The sequence below is a fragment of the Triticum urartu genome, chromosome 2A (assembly GCF_056163025.1).
Source record: "Triticum urartu cultivar PI428250 chromosome 2A, HENAU_Tu73, whole genome shotgun sequence".
NCBI lineage: Eukaryota > Viridiplantae > Streptophyta > Magnoliopsida > Poales > Poaceae > Triticum > Triticum urartu.
The window spans coordinates 764,188,491-764,199,343 of NC_141874.1; positions in this window are offsets into that span (position 1 = coordinate 764,188,491).

Genomic DNA, 10,853 nt, shown 5'->3' on the forward strand with positions numbered 1-10,853 from the left:
CATCAAAATATCAAACGAATACCAAATTCACATGATTACTAATAGCAAGACTTCTCCCATGTCCTCAGGAACAAATGTAACTACTCACAAAGCATATTCATGTTCATAATCAGAGGAGTATTAATATGCATAAATGATCTGAACATATGATCTTCCACCAAATAAACCAACTAGCATCAACTACAAGGAGTAATCAACACTACTAGCAACCTACATGTACCAATCCCAGACTTGGAGACAAGAATTGGATACAACAGATGAACTAAGGTTTTGAGAGGAGATGGTGCTAGTGAAGATGTTGATGGAGATTGCCCTCTCCCGATGAGAGGAGCGTTGGTGATGACGATGGCGATGATTTCCCCCTCCCGAAGGGAAGTGCCCCCGGCAGAGCAGCTCTGCCGGAGCCCTAGATTGGTTCCGCCTCGTGGCGGCAGAGTCTCGTCTCGAAAGGCTCCTTATGATTTTTCTTCGGACGAAAGACTTCATATAGCAGAAGATGGGCACCGGAGGGCCAACAGGGGGCCCACGAGGAAGGGGGCGCGCCCAGGGGGGTTGGGCGCGCCCCCCACCCTCGTGGACAGGTGGAGGCCCCCCTGGCGTATTTCTTCCGCTTAGTATTTTTTATTATTTCCAAAAATAACTTTCATGGAGTTTCAGGACTTTTGGAGTTGTGCAGAATAGGTCTCTAATATTTGCTCCTTTTCCAGCCCAGAATTCCAGCTGTTGGCATTCTCCCTCCTTATGTAAACCTTGTAAAATAAGAGAGAATAGGCATAAGTATTGTGACATAATGTGTAATAACAGCCCATAATGCAATAAATATCAATATAAAAGCATGATGCAAAATGGACGTATCAACTCCCCCAAGCTTAGACCTCGCTTGTCCTCAAGCGCAAGCCGATAACGATAAATATGTCCACATGTTTAGAGGTAGAGGTGTCGATAAAATAAAATACGGACATGAGGGAATCATGATTATTCTCATAACAGCAACATATATGGATATTGTCATATGATTTCTTATGCTCAAGTAATAATCTATTCACAATGCAAAGTACGAATCAAAAACTTTATTGAGAACTAACAAACTATAATCTCGGTCATTGAAGCAATTGCAATTTATCATAACATCAGAAAGAGTCTATGTCAGAGCTTTCTAGCAAGTCCACATACTCAACTATCATTTAATCTTTCATAATTGCTAACACTCACGCAATACTTGTGGTTACGGAGTTTTAATCGGATACAGAGAAAGATAGGGGCTTATAGTTTCGCCTCCCAACCTTTTACCTCAAGGGTAAGTCAACAATAATAGTTCATGCTAACTTACATCCAATTAGATATATTTATCAGGATCTTTCCAACATCCTGTGCTTGCCAAAGGATAAAATGTAAAAAAAAGGAAAGGTGAAGATCACCATGACTCTTGCATAAGGTAGAAGATAATAATAAAAGATAGGCCCTTCGCAGAGGGAAGCAGAGGTTGCGATGCGCTTTCAGGGTTGGATGCACAAAATCTTAATGCAAAAGAACGTCACTTTATATTGCCACTTGTGATATGGACCTTTATTATGCAGTCTGTCGCTTTTATTTCTTCCACATCACAAGATCGTATAAAGCTTATTTCCTCCACACCAATCAATCATACATATTTAGAGAGCAATTTTTATTGCTTGCACCAATGACAACTTACTTGAAGGATCTTACTCAATCCATAGGTAGGTATGGTGGACTCCCATGGCAAAACTGGTTTAAGGGTATTTGGAAGCACAAGTAGTATCTCTACTTGGTGCAAAGAATTTGGCTAGCATGAGGGGGAAAGGCAAGCTCAACATGTTGGATGATCCATGACAATATACTTTATCTCAGATATAAGAAAACATAACCCATTACGTTGTCTTCCTTGTCCAACATCAACTCTTTAGCATGTCATATTTTAATGAGTGCTCCCAATCATAAAAGATGTCCAAGATAGTAATATTTATATGTGAGACCTCTCTTTCTTTATTACTTCCTATTAATTGCAACGATGACCAAAGCTATGTTTGTCAACTCCCAACAATTTTTTATCATCACTCTTTCTATGTGAAGTCATTACTCTCAATAAGATCAATATGATTTCTTTGTTTCTTTTTATTCTTTTCTCTTTTCTTTTATTCACTCAAGATCATGGAAAAATAATTAAGCCCTTGACTCAACACTAATCTTTATTATATAGCTCACGGACTCGATTACATAGAGGGATCATAAAGCAAAACTCAAAACTAGATCATGCCATAAACTTTATTCTACTAGATCAAGATACTACTAACAGGATCGAACTAAGAAAAACGGTAAAGGTAGAGATGTGATGGTGATACAATACCGGGGCATCTCCCCCAAGCTTGGCAGTTGCCAAGGGGAGTGCCCATACCCATGTGATTATATCTCCTTCTTCGGGGATGGTGATGATGGATAGTCACACATCGAGCGTAAGAGGTCCTCCAGCTTGCGGATAATGCCCTTGAGTGCAACGATATGCTCCTTCAACAAAAAAATTTCACGTGTGAGATACTTGTTTTGTATACGAGCTAACTCAATCATCTTGAAAGCTTCCATCTCAGTTGGGGTAAGAAGATTGTGATCAAGTTGAAGGATGTCTTCTGTTGTCGGAACTTGGTCCTCCATGGCCTTCTTGATCCCTTCATCCTTGTTGATATCCATGGGTTCTTCCCTCTTCAGCTCTATCTTCATTAGCCAAGCATCGTTGTCACCATTGTTGGAGGAGGAGGACGACATGATGTCTGGCCTTGACAACCCTGACAGAAAACAGCTCGAAACAAGAACAGAGGACAATTGTGTGATACAGGAATCAAAACCTTTGGGAGATTATATAATGAATTTTTACCGACCAAAATACGCACCGTGCAAGAAAACGGAGTCCGAAGAGCACACGAGGTGCCCACGAGGTAGGGGGGTGCGCCCAGGGGGGTAGGGCGCGCCCTCCACCCTCGTGGAGGCCTCGTGTCCTTCCCGGACTGCTTCTTATTTTTCTATTTTTCTAAATATACCAAAATGGAGAAACATTGCCATTAGAACTGTTTTGGAGTTATTTTACTTACCGTACCTCATACCTATTCCTTTTCGGAGTCTGAAACGTTCCGGAAAGTGTCCCTTATGTATTCCTCCGGGGTCAAGGTTTCAATAACATTGGTTTCAATGTTTATGGGATTACCTGAGATATAATGTTTAATTCTTTGACCGTTCACCACCTTCGGATTTGTGCCTTCGAAGTTGTTGATTTTTATGGCACCAGAACGATAGACCTCCTCGATAACGTAAGGACCTTCCCATTTAGAGAGAAGTTTTCCTGCAAAAAATCTTAAACGAGAGTTGTATAGCAATACATAATCACCTACATTGAACTCACGCTTTTGTATTATTTTGTCATGCCATCTTTTCACCTTTTCTTTAAACAACTTGGCATTTTCGTAGGCTTGGGTTCTCCATTCATCAACTGAGCTAATGTCAAATAACCTCTTCTCACCGGCAAGTTTGCAATCATAATTGAGTTCTTTAATAGCCCAATATGCCTTATGTTCTAGTTCGAGAGGTAAGTGACATGCTTTTCCATAAACCATTTTATACGGAGACATACCCATAGGATTTTTATATGCAGTTCTATAGGCCCATAATGCATCATCAAGTTTCTTGGACCAATTCTTTCTAGATCTATTAACAGTCTTTTGAAAAATTAATTTGAGCTCTCTATTACTCAATTCTACTTGACCACTAGACTGAGGGTGATAAGGAGATGCAATTCTATGATTAACATCATATTTAGCAAGCATTTTTCGGAAAGAACCATGAATAAAATGTGAACCACCATCAGTCATTAAATATCTAGGGACTCCAAACCTCGGAAAAATAACTTCTTTAAGCATCTTAATAGAAGTGTTATGATCAGCACTACTAGTTGGAATAGCTTCAACCCACTTAGTAACGTAATCAACAGCGAGTAAAGTATGTGTGTAACCATTAGAGGCAGGAAAAGGTCCCATATAATCGAAGCCCCAAACATCAAATGGTTCAATAACAAGTGAATAATTCATAGGCATTTCTTAACATCTACTAATATTACCAATTATTTGACATTCATCACAAGATAAGACAAACTTACGGGCATCCTTGAAGAGAGTAGGCCAATAGAAACCGGATTGCAATACCTTATGTGCAGTTCTATCTCCAGCATGGTGTCCTCCATAAGCCTCGGAGTGACACTTGCGTAGGATCTGTTCCTGTTCATGCTCAGGTACACAACGTCTAATAACACCATCTACCCCTTCTTTATAAAGATGTGGGTCATCCAAAAAGTAATGCCTCAAGTCATACCAAACCTTTTTCTTTTGCTGGTATGTGAAACTAGGTGGTATAAATTTAGCAACAATATAATTAGCATAATCAGCATACCATGGAGTAGTATGAGAAGCACTTATGACATTTAATTGTTCATCAGGAAAGCTATCATCAATAGGTAGTGGGTCATCAAGCACATTTTCTAACCTAGACAAGTTGTCTGCAACGGGGTTCTCAGCTCCCTTTCTATCAACAATATGCAAACCAAATTCTTGTAGCAGGAGAACCCATCTAATAAGTCTAGGTTTAGCATCCTTATTTTCCATAAGATATTTAATAGCAGCATGATCCATGTGAATAGTTACTTTAAAATCAACAATATAAGGTCTGAACTTATCACAAGAAAATACAACTGCTAAGAATTCTTTTTCAGTAGTAGCATAATTTCTCTGAGCATTGTCTAGAGTTTAACTAGCATATTGAATAACATTTAATTTCTTATCAACTCTTTGCCCTAGAACAGCACCTACAGCATAATCACTGGCATCACACATAATTTCAAAAGGTAAATTCCAATCAGGTGGCTGAACAATAGGTGCAGAGATCAATGCTTTCTTAAGTATTTCAAATGCTTCTACACAATCATCATCAAAGACAAATGGTATATCTTTTTGTAATAAATTAGTTAGAGGCCGAGAATTTTTTGAGAAGTCCTTAATGAACCTCCTATAAAACACGGCATGACCAAGGAAACTTCTTATACCTTTGATGTCCTTGGGACATGGCATCTTTTCAATAGCATCAACCTTGGCTTTATCAACCTCAATACCTCTTTCAGAAACTTTATGCCCCAAGACAATACCTTCATTAACCATAAAGTGGCACTTTTCCCCATTCAAGACAAGATTAGTTTCTTCACACCTCTGCAAAACTCGATCAAAGTTGCTCAAGCAATCATCAAAAGAGGATCCATAAATGGAGAAATCATCCATGAAAACCTCACAAATCTTTTCACAAAAGTCACAGAATATAGCCATCATGCATCTTTGAAAGGTAGCACGTGCATTACATAAACCAAAAGGCATACGTCTATAAGAAAAAGTACCAAAAGGGCAAGTAAAAGTGGTCATTGATTGATCATCGGCTGACACAGGTATTTGAGAGAAACCAGAATAACCATCTAGAAAGCAAAAATGTGCATGTTTAGGTAATATTTCTATAATTTGATTGATAAAAGGTAAGGGGTAATGATCCTTTTTAGTAGCCTTATTTAATTTGCGGAAATCAATTACCATCCTATAACTTGTAATAATTCTTCATGGAATCAATTCATCTTTATCATTAGGAATGACAGTAATACCTCCCTTCTTAGGGACACAATGGGCAGGACTTACCCACTCACTATCAGCAACGGGATAAATAATACCTGCCTCAAGAAGCTTTAGTATTTTCTTTCTTACCACTTCTTTCATCTTAGGATTCAGCCATCGTTGGTGATCACGAACTGGTTTGGCATCTTTCTCCAAATTTATTTTATGTTGACATAGAGTGGGAATAATGCCCTTAAGATCATCAAGAGTGTATCCATAGCAGCGCGGTGCTTCTTCAGAGTTTTCAATAATCAATTTTCTTCATGCTCTGAAAGGTTGGCACTAATAATAACAGGATATATCTTTTTCTATCAAGATAAGCATATTTAAGAGTATCAGGTAGCGGTTTAAGCTCAAACACGGGATCACCCTTGGGTGGAGGAGGATCCCCAAGGATTTCAACAGGCAAATTGTGTTTCAGGATGGGTTCCTGTTTAAAGAATACTTCATCTATTTCCCTTATTTCATTCATAAACATATCATTTTCATGGTCTAGCAAATAGTGTTCTAAAGGATCACTAGGAGGTACGGCAAAAGAAGCAAGACCAATAATTTCATCTTTACTAGGAAATTCCTCTTCAAGGTGTTGTCTACGAAATTTAGAAAAGTTAAACTCATGAGACATATCACCTAGACCAATAGTAACAACATCCTTTTCGCATTCTATCTTAGCATTAACAGTGTTCAAGAAGGGTCTACCGAAAATAATGGGACAAAAGCTATCTTGTGGGGAGCCAAGAACAAGAAAATCAGCAGGATATTTAGTTTTCCCACACAGGACTTCAACATATCTAACAATTCCCATTGGTGAAATAGTATCTCTGTTGGCAAGTTTAATTGTGACACCAATATCTTCTAACTCAGTAGGTTGTCACATCCCTAGTTCTGGTATGACCCTAGGCTTGCTCTGTGCATCATGTTTAAATTTCAAATGAAATTGAAATTGGGATGTTTCAAACCCCAGCACCAAAGCAACTCAAATAGGTTCAAATTAAAAGTGGAATTTCAATGAACCCAAAATGCTTTTCAAAAATGTTCATGGTCTTTGGAAAATGTTGGGAACAACAACCAGAGGTGATGCACATTTTTGCTACTCATTTTGGATTTTTGAATCAATGCCTAAATATTTGTTTTGGAGCTATTTAAATTATATAAATATTTTAATGGCTCCAAAAATGTTGGGAATTGGTGAGGGCCTCTAGAATATTATATCTAGATGCCACAATTATTTTCAGCATTTATGGAAATGTTTTAACATTTCTTTTAAATACAAAACAAATGTCAGAAATAGAAAAAGAAAACAGGAAAGGATTTACCTGACTTACCTCGGCCTACCTACCTGTTGCCGGCCCAGCTGCACCGGCCAGCCCACCTGGTGGCCCAGCCCACCAGGGGCAGAGCCGTCTTCAACCTCTGCCTACTGGCAGAGGCGTGGCGACCCGACGCGCCGTGCCCGAGCCTCCACCTCCTGCTTCGCCATGGCGTCTCCCCGCCACCTCCTACTTCCTTCCCCGTCCCTGACCGGGCACCTGGAGACGCCCGAAGCCCCTCTCTCACTCCCTCTCGCTCCTCCCTCTCCTCTGTCTCGCTCTCCCCCCTCTGTCCCACGCGCATCGGAGAGCACCGCCGTGCGCCACCGTGACCACCGCCTTCCAATCGCCTCTCCGACGTGCCCACGAGGTCCGCCTCGTCGCCCTAGTCCTCTCCGCCAGGCCACGCGGCACCGGACGCCCCCGAGCGCCTCCACGCCGTCGTCTTCAACCTTCCGACGCCGGAGATCTCCATCGCCGCCTCGCTTGCTCCGGCCCCTCCCCGAGCTCGCTGACCTTCCCTGAGTGATCCCCGTGAGCCCCTGAACCGATTCCCCCTCTCCATTTTCCTGTACGGCCGCTGTAGCCGTCGCTCCACCGGAGACCGAACCACGCCACCGCCCGAGCTTCTCGCCGCCGTGGCCACAGCCGTCGTAGCCTCCAACCGAGCACACCCACATGCTCACCGCGCTGCGTAGGTGCCGCAGGAGCTAAGCACGCCACTCCACGGCCACCGCAGCCCCGTTCCCGAGCTCGCCCGAGCTCCGGCGACCGCCAAGGTCGACGCCGGTGACGACTCCGGCCACCTCAGCCCCTGCCGTTTGCACAGATGGATGCGGCGCACGCCCAGCTCCACGCAGAGCCCCTCCGCTGTCCTTTTGGTCGCCGGAACGGCGATCCCGAGCCCTCCGCCGCGTTCGGCCTCGCCAGTGGCTAAACGCCGATGGGGTTGACCGGTCTGACCCCACAGCCCCGTTGACCTCCCCCCTCTCTCTCAGTGACATGTTGGCCTGGCCCTGTTAAGTTTTTAGTTAGGATTAGTTTAACAACTAATTAAACCCTCTTTAGCTAACTGGGTCACTGACGCGTGGGCCCAACCCATTAACTAAACCAGTTTAGGTTTATTTTTAGATTAGGATTAACCACAGACACTGACGTCTGGACCCCACACGTCAGGTTTGACCTGGTCAGCCGCCTTTCACCTGCTGACGTAAGCATGACGCTGTGCTGACGCATTATATCATTTTCTGGTATTAATTTAAATCAGGAAATTTCATAAAATAGTTAAAACTTCTAAAAATCATAGAAATTCAACCGTAACTCCAAATCAAATAAATTATATATGAAAAATTATCAGAAAAATGCAAGGAATCGATTTATGCTAGTTTCATGCATGATAAACCAACTTATACTTGCTGTATAAGTGAAAACGTAATAATGGTAGCTGAACCCATTCTCTCGCTCCTGCTCCTTTTACTGCATTAGGACAACAACGATTCAAACTGCTACTTTCTGCTGCGGTAGCTGAACCCATTCCTCTGCATGACCTGTCATTGCCACAGTAAATAGTAGAAACCCACTAGCATGAGTAGGAGTTGCTTGAGCCTTGATGTGCCTGCTCATCCATGCTTGTTTTCTTTATGCCAGCTATGCTTAGAGTTGTGTCAGGTCTGATTCATCGGGAATGAATCGGAGTGGTGAACATGTCCTACCGGTAAAGGCTAAGTGTGTGAACACGTTTTGGTAAAGGTAGCGATGAGAGGCCATGTAGGAGTACATGGCGGGTTGTCTCATTGGAATCGCCCTTAAGCACTGAGTTCTGTGTATGTTGTCCAAGTCCAGTTACTACCACACATTGGGTTCCGGTTATCCGGCCCCTCTCGGCTTATTAATCCACTTGATCTCGTTCCGTAATACATCATCTCGCAACTAACTTATTAGTCACAATGCTTGCAAGGCTTATGTGATGTGCATTACCGAGAGGGCCCAGAGATACCTCTCCGACAATCGGAGTGACAAATCCTAATCTCGAAATACGCCAACCCAACATCTACCTTTGGAGACACCTGTAGTACTCCTTTATAATCACCCAGTTACGTTGTGACGTTTGGTAGCACCCAAAGTGTTCCTCCGGTAAACGGGAGTTGCATAATCTCATAGTCATAGGAACATGTATAAGTCATGAAGAAAGCGATAGCAACATACTAAACGATCGCGTGCTAAGCTAATGAAATGGGTCATATCAATCAGATCATTCAACTAATGATGTGACCTCGTTAATCAAATAACAACACATTGTTCATGGTTAGGAAACATAACCATCTTTGATTAACGAGCTAGTCTAGTAGAGGCATACTAGTGACACTAAGTTTGTCTATGTATTCACACATGTATTATGTTTCCGGTTAATACAATTCTAGCATGAATAATAAACATTTATCATGATATAAGGAAATAAATAATAACTTTATTATTGCCTCTAGGGCATATTTCCTTCATGTAGGTAGTGCTACTTGTCTACCAGGTGGTGTCCGACGGGACAGGCTTGGGACAGACTAGGCACTGTGGCACGGTGTACCAAGTGGCACCTGGATGGTGGGCTTGGGAACCCTGCACACATCGTTTGGGGCCGTGAGCGACACCCCGGCCGGATCTCCTTGCGGATGGAACCCGAATAGGCGATAAACCTGGACGAGAGACTTGTGTGGTTAGTCAGGTCGTGGCCGACACCCTCGCTCGGTTTCCGCTTGAACGTTGCCGAGGTACTTGACGTGTACAGGGCTATAAGTGGCGAGAGCGTGTGTGAAGAAGTACACCCCTGCAGGGTCAATATTATCTATTCGAATAGCCGTTTTCCTCGGATATGGAAACTTGGAGGACTTATGTAGTACATAGACAACTTGAAGTGGATACTCTAAAATCCGCAAGATAAGCGTGAGTACTATGGATGGCCTTCTCGTAGGGAGACGGGAACGGATCCATAGTGGAGTATTGATATGGTGAATTTGTGGACTCGTGTGCGTCTTCTCACCTCAAGAAGTTTCTGATACTCGTAGCATAGATTAGCCATTGAGTCAAAGCTGGCTTGCTGCTGTTAACTCCACCACCCCCTTTGTTGATAATGATGCATATGTAGATAGTTCTGAAGTAAGACTTGCTGAGTACCTTTGTACTCACGTTTGCTTATTTATGTTTTGCAGTTGGTTACACTAGTGGCTTCGACGAGTAGCTTGTATCCCAGCTACGATCATGTACCCTTGGGAGGGTCGTGTTTAGTCAGGCTTCTTAGTCTTTTCCTTTTTGTAGTTGTCTGTACTCAGACATGTAATGCTTCCGTTGCTTGTATGCTCTGAATGATGGGTCATGAGACCCCTGTGTGTATTGATTGCTATGTGGCACTTCTGGGTCTTTATCTATATGAGCTTGAGTTATGTTGTGATGCCATGATGTACAGCACATACTTGCATGTTATGCGTACGTGTAACGTGTATTGCTATGTGTGGGATCCGACAACCTAGTTGTTTACCTCTGATAGCCTCTCTTATGGGGAAATGTAGTCTTGTGTTTCCATGTGCCATAGTAGTCCGCTACAGCCGGTTCACCGGAGTTCTGTTAGCCCAGCACTACTGCTCAGGACACTTGACTGGCCGGCATGTGTTTCACTTTGTTCCTGTGTCTGTTCCTTCGGGGAAATGTCACGCGGTGACATCTGGAGTCCTGCTTAGCCTGCTACAGCCCGGGTTCCCGGAGTCCTGTTAGCCCAGTGCTACAGCCCGGATTCACACGCTGCTGACCGACACGCTCGATGTGAATCATATATGCCTGTTCCCATAGGTTA